The sequence below is a fragment of the Borostomias antarcticus genome (genome assembly GCF_949987555.1).
Source record: "Borostomias antarcticus genome assembly, chromosome: 4".
NCBI classification, from domain to species: Eukaryota; Metazoa; Chordata; class Actinopteri; order Stomiiformes; family Stomiidae; genus Borostomias; species Borostomias antarcticus.
Window position 1 is genome coordinate 5,354,033 of NC_140237.1, and position 15,044 is coordinate 5,369,076.

Sequence of the window (15,044 nt, forward strand, 5' to 3'; positions counted from 1 at the left end):
CTGTTTTTGGTTCTAAATCAATCATAGCCTACCACAGAATGTTTGCTTTCCTCACAGCCACATAATACAGCATGTCCGTGTAGCCTACGCCAAATACAGGATGCACGAAATGTACAGTAGGCTACCTAAACTGTATGAGCAATCAGACAAAGGTAGGCTAGTACAAATACCTTACGAAGATGATTCTTTTCCTCGCGTGGACCTCACCAACAAGCACATGCACCTCCGTCTCCAAAAAGTTTCTCTTCTTTCCGCGCTTTTCCATAAATGTAATTGTCTTGCCTTTGCTCCACGTTACCTTTTCAGTTCCTTCCGGTGAACCATGTTGTACATTGTCATGGTTTTCACCATATATGGTTGAATTTGGGCATGTAGAGGGCGGAACATGGGGCGCGTTCACGTCCGCACTCTTCTAGGACGAAATCGGCGCAGCAGCGTGTACGCCATGTTTGATAGATCCGAAAAGCGTGTAAATATTCTCGTCGTACGCCGCAGTCCGCCCTTTTCTCGTTTTCGGCGTACGCCATCTTTTACACTTGAATTTACACGCTTTTTGATAAATGAGGCCCCAGACTGGTAGTACCAATTGGTCTCATGGCCGACCCATCACAGTACAAGATCAGTTAACTGTAATGGAGTTTGTTATAAGTCTGTCCGCACACTAGATGAAGCATTAATGATCTTCATACAGTCATGTTTTACTTCTTCATCCTTCCCCCTCCTGATCATATCTTCCTCCATGTAATAATATTTTTAAGTGTAGTGCTTCAATTCATGTGTAGTCATTACATTTTGAGTGACTTAAAATATGTTCGTAATTGCTGCCTCTTTGACTAGTTGTGTTGTGTTTGATGAAATTACATTTACCATAAGTATGTAGCACCATGGGATGGTTTAACACAGGGGTGTCAAACTCAAATACACAGTGGGCCAAAATTTTAAACTTGAACAAAGTCGCGGGCCAACATTGAACAAATGAAAATTTTAATATGGACCCAAACAAGTTTTGCTTTAACATTGAATATGCACTTATCACTCTCGCTTTTGGTGCGCATCAATGGTGTGCACTAACATATGTGAATACACCCTCAGACACAAGTGTTGGTGCTCCATCTGCTCAGTAGAGAAGCTTGTAAAACCCTGACTGTCCTACAGCCGGCATGCAGACAGACAGACAGGCAGACAGGCCGGCAAGAAGGCAGACAGGATTGAATGAACAGGAACAGAGCAAACACAGCGGCCGGCTAGGTCAACACAGGTGTCTCTATCACAGTGAGACGTTACATAACGTAAAGCTTCTGTTTTCTGCCTTTCTTTTCGCCATTTTTAAGAAGGGGTGACACGGTTACAGTTGTAGCATGAGATTGCTATGACTACTGTCACAGAAGAGAGGGCGTTTCTGGGTCCTGTCTTGATTGACGCGCCAAACCAACAGCAGAGCATTATGGGATTTGTAGTATTAGCGGTGAATGCGCTGTATAATACTGGCGGGCCAGCTCTAGTAGTCATTTGGTATTGCCTCGCGGGCCAAATATAATTACACTGCGGGCCAAATTTGGCCCGCGGGCCAGAGTTTGACACCCCTGGTTTAACACAAAAACCATTATTGCTGCTGCAACTGCCTGCAAACATCTACCTTCTGATCTGCCTTCACAAGAGCAAAAATATTCCTGAACTCATGTTCCATTAAATCTGACATATCTTACCTGCTCCTGCGTGAGTTTCTCTAAGTCTCCCTTAAGCTTTCAGCTGTATCAGATGCTTTACTGCTGTTCACTAACCATGATTTACAACATGCATCACACCATTTCATAAGAGAAAATGTTTCTTTTTCTACCACTGGAAAGATGTAGGTTGCTGGTACTTTTGCTACGTATTCCTCACTATCACATTCCTCACTATCATAGGTGTATCATGAAAAAATGGGCCCCTGTGCCAGGACGTGTAGAGGGGCCCCCCTCTCTACCAGCTCCCCCCACCCCATACATCCTCCGCCTCCCTACCAGCCCCCCCCCCACCCCCCTACAGCCTCCCCCTCCCTACCAGCTCCCTCCCCCCCCCCACCCCCTACAGCCTCCGCCTCCCTACCAGCTCCCCCCACCCCCCTACAGCCATCCCCTCCCTACAGCCCCCCCCCCCCGCCCCCTACAGCCTCCCCCTCCCTACCAGCCCCCCCCACCCCCCTACAGCCTCCCCCTCCCTACCAGCTCCCTCCCCCCCCCACCCCCCTACAGCCTCCCCCTCCCTACCAGCCCCCCCCCCACCCCCCTACAGCCTCCCCCTCCCTACCAGCCCCCCCCACCCCCCTACAGCCTCCCCCTCCCTACCAGCTCCTCCCCCCTACAGCCTCCCCCTCCCTACCAGCTCCTCCCCCACCCCCCTACAGCCTCCCCCTCCCTACCAGCCCCCCCCCCCCCCCTACAGCCTCCCCCTCCCTACCAGCTCCCTCCCCCCCCCACCCCCCTACAGCCTCCCCCTCCCTACCAGCCCCCCCCCACCCCCCTACAGCCTCCCCCTCCCTACCAGCCCCCCCCACCCCCCTACAGCCTCCCCCTCCCTACCAGCTCCTCCCCCCTACAGCCTTCCCCTCCCTACCAGCTCCTCCCCCCTACAGCCTCCCCCTCCCTACCAGCTCCTCCCCCCCCTACAGCCTCCCCCTCCCTACCAGCCCCCCCCACCCCCCTACAGCCTCCCCCTCCCTACCAGCTCCTCCCCCACCCCCCTTCAGCCTTCCCCTCCCTACCAGCCCCCCCCCCGCCCCCTACAGCCTCCCCCTCCCTACCAGCCCCCCCCACCCCCCTACAGCCTCCCCCTCCCTACCAGCCCCCCCCCACCCCCCTACAGCCTCCCCCTCCCTACCAGCTCCTCCCCCACCCCCCTTCAGCCTCCCCCTCCCTACCAGCTCCCCCCCCCCCCTACAGCCTCCCCCTCCCTACCAGCCCCCCCCCACCCCCCTACAGCCTCCCCCTCCCTACCAGCCCCCCCCACCCCCCTACAGCCTCCCCCTCCCTACCAGCTCCTCCCCCCCTACAGCCTCCCCCTCCCTACCAGCTCTCCCCCCCCCCTACAGCCTCCCCCTCCCTACCAGCCCCCCCCACCCCCCTACAGCCTCCCCCTCCCTACCAGCTCCCCCCCCCCCCCCTACAGCCTCCCCCTCCCTACCAGCTCCCCCCCCCCTACAGCCTCCCCCTCCCTACCAGCTCTCCCCCCCCCCTACAGCCTCCCCCTCACTACCAGCCCCCCCCACCCCCCTACAGCCTCCCCCTCCCTACCAGCTCCCCCCCCCCCCTACAGCCTCCCCCTCCCTACCAGCTCCTCCCCCCCCCTACAGCCTCCCCCTCCCTACCAGCTCCCCCCCCCTACAGCCTCCCCCTCCCTACCAGCTCCCCCCCCCCCCTACAGCCTCCCCCTCCCTACCAGCTCCTCCCCCCCCCTACAGCCTCCCCCTCCCTACCAGCTCCTCCCCCCCCCTACAGCCTCCACTGCAACACTGTTGTTCTCAGTTTGTTTTCTTTAAACAACTGGAAATGTGAGGAACCTGCTGTAAAGCATCTGACTGCCTTGACTCTTTTTCTTTCCGGATCGTTCATTTTGCTGCTCTGCTTAATATGTGACGGTGATCCATTTTACATGTATGGTTCTTTGTCAAGATCAAACAGACTGAACCAATTTACCTTGTGACCTGCACCTGTGTGATCTGTCTCGAGTTCACAAACTTGAATAGTTCCCTCTATAGACTAGTTTAATAGCTACTCGTTTATCTATGGAAAGGTAGCCTACATTCCCACCCATTAGATTAAAGAGTAGGCTATAGAAAATATGTAGCCCACACAAGCTTCTCTCTTAAAAAGATGTGGGCCCCTATAAACTGTTCAAAATATTCATGTTTTTGTAATGTTTGTTTAAAGAATCTCACCCTAAATTTCTATCGGTGTCCCTGCAACAAGAAATGCAAAGGGCCCCTTGAGGTCTTGGGCCCGGTAGGCCTGTTCAGTAATATGTATTTGCTCACTATGGTGGCTTGCGGAGTTTGAGCCTAAAAATAACCACACATACTCCAGGTCACTGTCATCCAGGTCACTCATCCCTCTCACATTCCTGGTAGGCTGGCAGGTCATTGGCCCTGATTGCTTCGGACAGCTGTGGCTCCTGTCTCTGCTTAATCTCTTCTATTATGCTGCCATTCTGACTCAGTCCTGTAAGCTGTGGAAACATCTCTCCACATCCCAATGGATTATTACTGTTTGGCCACTGTTTACTCATCAACCACCATACATGGAAAACGCCGCACATTCAATCCATGTCCCAACTGGGATTGGTTCAACACATTTATGAACAATGGTTTCTTTACAAAAAAACTTGTGATCTGTCATTGTTAGATCTATTGTCTATTTGTTTGTCATGGCCTTCTTTTCTTTACAAGGAAGATCACGTTCAGATTTGAACTAAATGGTCATATGCATACCCTTGGCGCGACTGGTCTGACCCACGATGATAACAACACTATTCAGCTACTGTATATGTCATGCAATTATTGTAGGTAAGTACAGTACTCTTTTATTTTGGGACTTGCACCCCAAGATATATAGTGTGGTGCTACTCAACATTGGCAATGCACACAGGTAAGAATGGTAACAGAGACGTGGTTTCAAGTTCATCAAAACTAAATTAATTTTGTTAAATCTATAAATGGAGGGAATAAATGAAACAATTTTATTTGTACATTTATCTCCATACGTAGAGAAACAATGATTATTTTGTTAAAATGGACCTCTAACATGCAGAGCAACCAGGGAGCTGATGGGGCAGGAGGCTGACTAGGCCCAGCACAGAACTAGGGCCAGCACAGGACTAGGGACAGCACAGGACTAGGGCCAGCACAGGACTAGGGCCAGCACAGGACTAGGGAGAGCACAGGTCAGTGATAGAGGACTAGGGACAGCACAGAACTAGGGCCAGCACAGGACTAGGGACAGCACAGGACTAGGGCCAGCACAGGACTAGGGCCAGCACAGGACTAGGGCCAGCACAGGACTAGGGACAGCACAGGACTAGGGCCAGCACAGGACTAGAGACAGCACAGGACTAGGGAGAGCACAGGTCAGTGATAGAGGACTAGGGACAGCACAGGTCAGTGATAGAGGACTAGGGAGAGCACAGGTCAGTGATAGAGGACTAGGGAGAGCACAGGTCAGTGATAGAGGACTAGAGACAGCACAGGTCAGTGATAGAGGACTAGGGAGAGCACAGGTCAGTGATAGAGGACTAGGGACAGCACAGGTCAGTGATAGAGGACTAGGGAAAGCACAGGTCAGTGATAGAGGACTAGGGAGAGCACAGGTCAGTGATAAAGGGCTAGAGACAGCACAGGACTAGGGCCAGCACAGGACTAGAGACAGCACAGGACTAGAGACTGCACAGGACTAGGGACCCAAGATATATAGTGTGGTGCTACTCAACATTGGCAATGCACACAGGTAAGAATGGTAACAGAGACGTGGTTTCAAGTTCATCAAAACTAAATTAATTTTGTTAAATCTATAAATGGAGGGAATAAATGAAACAATTTTATTTGTACATTTATCTCCATACGTAGAGAAACAATGATTATTTTGTTAAAATGGACCTCTAACATGCAGAGCAACCAGGGAGCTGATGGGGCAGGAGGCTGACTAGGCCCAGCACAGAACTAGGGCCAGCACAGGACTAGGGACAGCACAGGACTAGGGCCAGCACAGGACTAGGGCCAGCACAGGACTAGGGCCAGCACAGGACTAGAGACAGCACAGGACTAGGGCCAGCACAGGTCAGTGATAGAGGACTAGGGCCAGCACAGGTCAGTGATAGAGGACTAGGGACAGCACAGGTCAGTGATAGAGGACTAGAGACAGCACAGGACTAGGGCCAGCACAGGACTAGGGCCAGCACAGGACTAGGGACAGCACAGGTCAGTGATAGAGGACTAGGGAGAGCACAGGTCAGTGATAGAGGACTAGGGACAGCACAGGTCAGTGATAGAGGACTAGGGACAGCACAGGTCAGTGATAGAGGACTAGAGACAGCACAGGACTAGGGCCAGCACAGGACTAGGGACAGCACAGAACTAGGGCCAGCACAGGACTAGGGCCAGCACAGGACTAGGGACAGCACAGGTCAGGGATAGAGGACTAGGGACAGCACAGGTCAGTGATAGAGGACTAGGGACAGCACAGGACTAGGGCCAGCACAGGACTAGGGACAGCACAGGACTAGGGCCAGCACAGGACTAGGGACAGCACAGGACTAGGGCCAGCACAGGACTAGAGACAGCATAGGACTAGGGACAGCACAGGACTAGGGACAGCACAGGACTAGAGACTGCACAGGACTAGAGACAGCACAGGTCAGTGATAGAGGACTAGGGAGAGCACAGGTCAGTGATAGAGGACTAGGGAGAGCACAGGTCAGTGATAGAGGACTAGGGAGAGCACAGGTCAGTGATAGAGGACTAGGGAGAGCACAGGTCAGTGATAGAGGACTAGGGACAGCACAGGTCAGTGATAGAGGACTAGGGACAGCACAGGTCAGTGATAGAGGACTAGGGACAGCACAGGTCAGTGATAGAGGACTAGGGAGAGCACAGGTCAGTGATAGAGGACTAGAGACAGCACAGGTCAGTGATAGAGGACTAGGGAGAGCACAGGTCAGTGATAAAGGGCTAGAGACAGCACAGGACTAGGGCCAGCACAGGACTAGAGACAGCACAGGACTAGAGACTGCACAGGACTAGGGACAGCACAGGACTAGAGACAGCACAGGTCAGTGATAGAGGACTAGGGACAGCACAGGTCAGTGATAGAGGACTAGGGAGAGCACAGGTCAGTGATAGAGGACTAGGGACAGCACAGGTCAGTGATAGAGGACTAGGGACAGCACAGGTCAGTGATAGAGGACTAGGGACAGCACAGGTCAGTGATAGAGGACTAGGGAGAGCACAGGTCAGTGATAGAGGACTAGGGACAGCACAGGTCAGTGATAGAGGACTAGGGACAGCACAGGTCAGTGATAGAGGACTAGGGAGAGCACAGGTCAGTGATAGAGGACTAGGGAGAGCACAGGTCAGTGATAGAGGACTAGGGACAGCACAGGTCAGTGATAGAGGACTAGGGAGAGCACAGGTCAGTGATAGAGGACTAGGGAGAGCACAGGTCAGTGATAGAGGACTAGAGACAGCACAGGTCAGTGATAGAGGACTAGGGAGAGCACAGGTCAGTGATAGAGGACTAGGGACAGCACAGGTCAGTGATAGAGCACTAGGGAGAGCACAGGTCAGTGATAGAGGACTACAAATAAAGACATAAGCCTAGTCTGGGACTTCTTGAAAGCCCAGGAAAAAAATGATAATGATGATAGCTAATGATGATGATGATGATGATGATAGCTAAACGGTTGACTGATTTTGTTCAGCCGGTGTTCTGAAAAGTTGTCATAGAGCCTACCTCCTCAGGATGACCTACACTCATTATGTTATGTTCAATTCATGAGTAGCGCATCCTGTCAGGTAGGAAATGTTGATAGGCATTTCGAAATAATCATCATCATCATAACCTTTAGTTTCTCGGGAATACAATTCAGGGGCAGGCCATCATTTTCAATGTAGCCGAGATTACCAAACAAGCAGCAACAATAAAAACAATGTTGTACAATAAGATGTGTTGACTTTCGTTGTCTTTTATCATTGTCCTGGCGTTGTTTTGATTTCAATAAAAGACGGCCCCCAATCTCACACAATACCACACAGTCCAGTGTCCCTTTGTTCTGATGTATTCCAAATGAATCTCCAACAAGGGATTTGAGCGACAATCAAAAGCTGTTTTATTACAGAAGGTTATAGCATACAAAAGACGATGGCATCTAGTCTAATGTTCAGCTGACCTGTCTGTAATGGCTGTCTGGCCCAAATCCAAGCATCTAAGCTCGAGCACGATTCTTATGGTTCGGGGGCGTTCCACCCCCCTTCTGGCCTGATCAGACTGGTCTGGACTGGTCTGGTCTCTCCTGCAGCTCTGGCCTTGTAGTGAGAACCTACACCGCCTCGGCGCCCAAGCCTCTTATCTCTAACCACAACAATTGCTGTTGTCCACAGAATGTACCAACCGTGGAATGTCATCTTTATCTCATAAGTCTATGGAAGGGAGACAGTTTCTTACAGAAAACCTGAGCAGACAGCCACACTCTGGGGTCAATCATCATAATTAGAAATAGCTAACAGGATCAGATTAAACCACGACATTTCTCTGAAAACAGTCATTTTCATCAGATGTCATCACAAATAACAATATAATTTAAAATTAAACACAATAAACCAGTACAGATAAAGAATATAAAATAGAACAACTTGTGACATTATCAGTCAGTCAGTCAGTCATTAAAAACCGCTACAAACAGAGGCAGGAATGTGCAGAACCAGGGCTTTAAACTGCCCCTACGAGGGCAGAGAACTAAATTTCATTGCTTTTTGAAGCGCATTCCATGAAGTTGGGGCACTAAAAGAAAGGTTGATTTCCCAAGTTCTGTCTGGGCATGAGGGATTTTAAGAAGCAGCAGGTCACCTGAGCGGGACAGATAGGGACTAGAATTCCACTCCAACAATGAGGAAATATAGGGAGGGAGTTTCCCAATTATTGCCTTAAAAATAAACAGGTACTGTACCAGTGTCTTTCATGTCTCTCAGCCAAAGAGGACAGGCCTGCCTTGTCATGAAGTACACAGTGATGAGGATCATAACTGTCACCAGTGATAAATCTAAGGGCAGAATGATTGACTGTGTCCAGGCGCTTAAGAGTGGATGGAGCAGCAACTCTATAAATAATATCTCCATAATCTAAAACTGAGAGAAAAACAGCTTCAACAATGAAAGAAAAAAGGGAAACATGACCTGTTTATAAAAAGGAAGCCATTTTTTTGCCTCAACTTGGAGATGAGGTCTTCAATATGGTATTTGAGAATTTTTCATCTAGCCAGATGCCGAGATATTTATACTCAGAGACGCTCTCAATGTTAGAACCATCTACAGTACATATACACAGACTATCATAATCAATGGTTTTGGCTCCGGAAAACAACATAAATTTAGTTTTTTTTTTTTTAAAAGAAGGAAATGATAACCATAGGTTAAAAAGTCCAGGTCCAGGCACTACGGTGGGTTTAAAAACACCAGGGTCATCCTGAAGAAGGCGTGACTGCCGATACGCGTTGGTGTTTTTAAACTCTAGCCCACCTCAATAAAGGCCTTTTATATTTAAACCCACCTGACTAACTGGACCTGGACTTTTTAACCTATGGTTATCATTTCCTTCTTTTTTGGGGGCTTATTTTCCTTCCATGAGCACCGGTGCTTGAAGGGATTACAGCAGCACTCCTGCCACCTTTATCTCTCTCATAAATGTAGTTTTATTGACATTTAGTACCAGTTTAAGCCCAACTAAAGCATCCTGAAGAACATTTAACCGGGAGGAATGCAGATTGTGTGGACCCGGACTTCACGCACTGAAGTCTCCCAAATAAATAACTTTGGAACCAGTCACAGGCCCTGTTATCAAAACCCGCACTGTACAAACATTGTAAAAGTAAGTCATGATCGACCGTGTTGAAGGCTTTAGTTACTTTAAGTCAATAAAAAAGTGCCGCACAGTGTTTCTTACTGTCCAGAGCAGACATGATGTGCAACCAGAGTAACAGCTGATACACTATGATTGGCTCTAAATCCAGACTGATGTGGACTTAAAATCAAATATTTTGAAAGAAATTCACCAGAGATTGCAGAATTTTAGCGAGGCATGGTAATTAAGAAATTGGTCTATACTTGTTTAATTTTTTTCTATCACCAGCTTTATGTAAAGGAAGTACATGAGCCATTTTCCAGATACTGGGGAAAGTGCTAGATGAGATAGATAGATAAAAAATATGCATTAGCTGATCTGCAACTAAAGGTGCAGCCAGTTTTAGAGAGAAAGGAGGCAACTCATCCTCCCTGTAGAACTCCTGGATCATTGGCTTGCAAGGCTGCTAAAACAACACTAGCACAGAAAGGCTCCAGGCAAAAACAAGAGACCTGCTTCAGTTCAGGGTACAAACATAATCAAGATTATTAATAAGGAGTCCTGAGTACTCATTATCAAACAGATGCCCCGCATCAGCAAAATGCCTATTGAAAGCTAGGCATATTTCATTTAAATCTGATATCATATAATTACCACAATCTATGTGAGAAGGAAGTGAACTAGCAAGACTGTTTTTTAAAGGAGTTCACTGCTTTCCAAAATGTACTTGGATTTGCATAGGAGCAAGTGATTAAATGTTAAAAAAATAAAAATAAATAGATTTAGCAGTTCTCACTGAAGAAGTGCATGCATTTCTTAGTTGTTAAGGCAGCCCAGTGTGAGCGGTCTCCAGAAAGTCTGGCCTGAGACCAGGCTTTTTCTGTTCCTAAGCAGAGCAGCTAACTGCTGAGAAAACCAGGGGGTTACTCTATCTTTTCATCTAAACCTTTTAAATGGAGCATGACCATCAACACTGTCCTATTGGGAGACTTCAATGCACACATGGGCAATGATGGAGAAACTTGGAGGGGCGTGGTTGGGAGGCATGGCCACCACGATCTGAACACGAGTGGTGTTTTGTTGTTGGACTTCTGTGCTAGTCATGGTTTGTCCATAACAAACACCATGTTCGAACACAAGGATGCCCACAAGTTCACCTGGCATCAGAACACCTTAGATAATCGATTCTGAGGCCATGTGTTTTGGACACTCGGGTAAAGAGAGGGGCAGAGCTGTCCAATGATCACCATCTGATGGTGAGCTGGTTTCGATGGCGGGGGAAGCTTCTGGACAGACCTGGAAAACCCAAGTGTGTAGTGAGGGTGAACTGGGAACGTCTGGAGGAAGAGCCTGTCCGGAGAGATTTCAATTGCCACCTCCGGCGGAGCTTCTCAGGCATCCCTGTGGAGGTTGGGGACATCGAGCATGAGTGGTCGGTGTTCAAAGCCTCCATTGCTGAAGCTGCGGCTGGGAGCTGTGGCCTAAGGGCCATAGGTACCTCAAGGGGCGGTAACCCTAGGACACCGTGCTGGACAGCGGTGGTCAGGGAAGCCGTCCGACTGAAGAAGGAGGCCTTCCGGGATAAGTTAGCCCGGGGGACTCCAGAAGCAGTTGCAGGGTATCGACTGGCCCGGAGGGCTGCGGCTTCGGCCGTGACCAAGGCAAAGCAGCGGGTATGGGAGGAGTTCAGAGAAACCATGGAGAAGGAAGACCATCAGACACCTCAGGAAGGGAAAGCGGGGGACCATCCAAGCTGTATACAGCAAGGAGGGGACACTGCTGACCTCAACTGAGGAGGTTGTTGAGCGTTGGAAGGAGCACTTTGAGGAACTCCTGAACCTGACTAATCCACATTCTACGATCAAGGCAGAGCAGGAAGATGATGGGGGGCCATCGTTAATTTCCCTGGAGGAGGTCACTGAGGTAGTCAAACAACTCCACAGTGGCAAAGCCCCAGGGACTGATGAGATCCGTCCAGAAATGCTGAAGGTGCTGGGTGTTGAGGGGCTGTCTTGGTTGACACGCCTCTTTAACATTGTGTGGAAGTCCGGGTCAGTGCCAAAGGAGTGTCAGACTGGGGTGGTGGTCCCAATATTCAAAAAAGTGGACCAGAGGGTGTGTGCCAATTATAGAGTCATCACATTACTCACCCTCCCAGGGAAAGTGTACTCCAAGGTGCTGGAAAGGAGGGTCCGGCCGAAAGTCGAACCTCAGATTGAAGAGGAACAATGCGGATTTCATCCTGGTCGTGGAACTACCGACCAGCTCTTCACTCGCAAGGATCTTGGAGGGGGCTTGGGAATTTGCCCAACCTGTCTACATGTGTTTTGTGGACTTGGAGAAGACTTATGACCAGGTCCATCGAGAGGTCTTGTGGAGGGTTATGCGGGAGTATGGGGTGAGGGGGTCCCTACTTAGGGCCATCCAATCCCTGTACACCCAGAGCGAGAGCTGTGTCCGTGTCCTCGGCAGTAAGTCGTCTTCCTTTCCAGTGTGGGTTGGCCTCCACCAGGGCTGCGCTTTGCCACCAATCCTGTTTGTGATTTTCATGGACAGGATATCGAGGCGTAGCCGTGGAGAGGTGGGTTTGCAGTTCGGTGAGCTGGGGATCGCATCGCTGCTATTTGCAGATGATGTGGTCTTGATGGCATCATTTGCCTGTGACCTCCAGCACTCTCTGGATAGGTTCGCAACTGTGTGTGAAGCGGCTGGGATGAGAATCAGCACTTCTAAATCTGAGGCCATGGTTCTCAGCAGGAAACCGGTGATCTGTCCGCTCCGATTAGGAAATTAGTCCTTACCCCAAGTAAAGGAGTTTTGTTCACGAGTGAGGGAACCATGGAGAGGGAGATTGGCCGGAGAATTGGAGCAGCTGGTGCGGTTCTGCAGTCGCTTTACCGCACTGTTGTGATGAAAAGAGAGCTGAGCCAAAAGGCAACGCCTTCGATCTACTGGTCTATCTTCATCCCTACCCTCACCTATGGTCATGAAGGATGGGTCATGACTGAAAGAACAAGATCAAGGATACAAGCGGCCGAAATGAGTTTTCTCCGGAGGGTGGCTGGGGTCTCCCTGAGAGATTAGGTGAGAAGTTAAGTCATCTGGGAGAGACTCGGAGTAGAGCCACTGCTCCTTTGTGTCGAAAGGAGCCAGTTGAGGTGGCTCGGGCATCTAGTGAGGATGCCTCCTGGGTGCCTCCCTAGGGAGGTGTTCCAGGCATGTCCGGCTGGGAGGAGGCCAGTTAGACCCAGGACCAGGTGGCGGGACTACATGCTGCTAGGGAAAGAGATGTCTGGGGACCCCTGCTGGAACTGCTGCCTCCGCGACCCGACCCTGGATAAGCGGATGACGATGGATGGATGGAGGGGGGGTTGGGGGCTTGCTCTCCTTGACCGAGTGTCTCTAACACAGGCGATCGCTAATGTCCAACTCGAAGACACCACAAGCAGAAATGTCATCAGTCCTATTGGAGAAGATAGTTTAGATCTAGGTAGATCTTTGAGATTTGGTCTAGTGGGTTCTAAAATAATTTGGAATAGATTGAGGCTACCACTAACATCTTTAAGATGATCAGAAGCACAATTCAACCAATTGAGATTGAGGTCCCCCAAGACAATCGTTTCAGATTCTGAATATTGTGACAGGAGAGTTCCAATTTTGTCAAAAGAATCAAGCAGAGCGGATGGGGGTCTATAGATGCCTACTATGATCACAGAAGTAGGTCCTAACTGGACCTTCAGTGCTAGGAATTCAAAACATTTAGGAATGGAAACAGCATGCAAAGTCATAACAGAGAAACCAGATTTTACATAAATATTCTGTTCTATCCATTCTATATAAGTAATAATCCAATAGAGCAACATCTGAATCTTTAACACTCTTTTTGAGCCATGTTTCCCCCAGGACCAGGATGTCAGGTTTCTGATTGACAAGCAGATCAACATTGTTTGCCAAACTTCTGACATTCCAGTGAATTATCCCTAGACCACTTCTGTCTCTAAAAGTGAGAATGGAGAATCAGTAAGCGGGACTGAGATAGATGCAGGAGGCTGCAAGGGGATTACAATTAAATTAGAAGCAACATTACGAGCTTGGTTGTAAGCAGGAGCCCCATTGGTAACATGGACAGGAATTATTCCAGGGGTTAAGTGAGGCCAGCAGGGGGCGTCAGACAGAAGAGCAAAGACATGGCAACATTTGCCCTGGTGTTAATGTTAATAGCCTACCACTAGAAGCACCACTAGAAGCACTAGAATCACTAAAAACGGAAAGTCTAAAACTACTAAAGCTGGTATACCTTAGCCTTAGAAGGCTCTGGGAAACGATGCGTCACCTAGAGGGACAGTTTACAATGTATTTTAGGATGAACGTACTGTACCGCTACGATGGCTCTGGGAAACACGGGCCAGGTCTCTGGTACCATACAGACAGTATGTTGCTGTCAGACAAAGGCCACCTCCATCTATACCACCCAATATCAAACCTTGGTGACTTTATGCTATATAATACAATACAACTTGACAAGTTGTCAACAAACAACAAAATATCATGTGATGTATGTTATCTTGTTTACATGTTGCGGCCATCTCTGTTTTGTATGATGTAGCAAATTAATGAATAGAGTTACTCTCTTTAAAGGACAATGCTCGTTTTTGACAACCTGGACCTTATTTACGACATATTATAAGATGTTTGACTCACCGAGATAACTTTGGTGTAGTTCGGAGGCATGTAGAAGAAATGTAAAATCCAGCGCGAGCCAGTATATCCATGTAATGGCGGTGGTCGGGGCACTTAGAATGCAGTTTCTAAAAATCTATTTTCTGCCGCGAAACGGTTGTTTTCATCAATCTGTCTTGATGAATCGCTAGTTGTGCTTACATAGAGCATATAGGCCTGTTGTGGTTTTTCACATGCCTCTGTAATATTATCTTTAGAAACGTCTTTAGACACGAAATAGCTTCCTCACTTGCTCCAGCACGCATGCGCACAGCGTGCTGGAGCAACGATTGCGCGCTGTGCGCATTAGTGCTGGAGCAAGTGAGGAAGCTATTTCGTTTCGAAAGACGTTTCTAAAGATCATGGCATGTGAAAACCACAACAGGCATGCTCTATGTAAACACAACTAGCGATTCATCAAGACAGATTGATGAAAACAACCGTTTCGCGGCAGAAAATAGATTTTTAGAAACTGCATTCTAAGTGCCCCGACAACCGCCATTACATGGATATACTGGCTCGCGCTGGATTTTAAATTTCTTCTACATGCCTCCGAATTACACCAAAGTTATCTCGGTGAGTCAAACGTCTTATAATATGTCGTAAATAAGGTCCAGGTTGTCAAAAACGAGCATTGTCCTTTAAAGAGAGTAACTCTATTCATTAATTTGCTACATCATACAAAACAGAGATGGCCGCCACATGTAAACAAGATAACATACATCACATGATATTTTGTTGTTT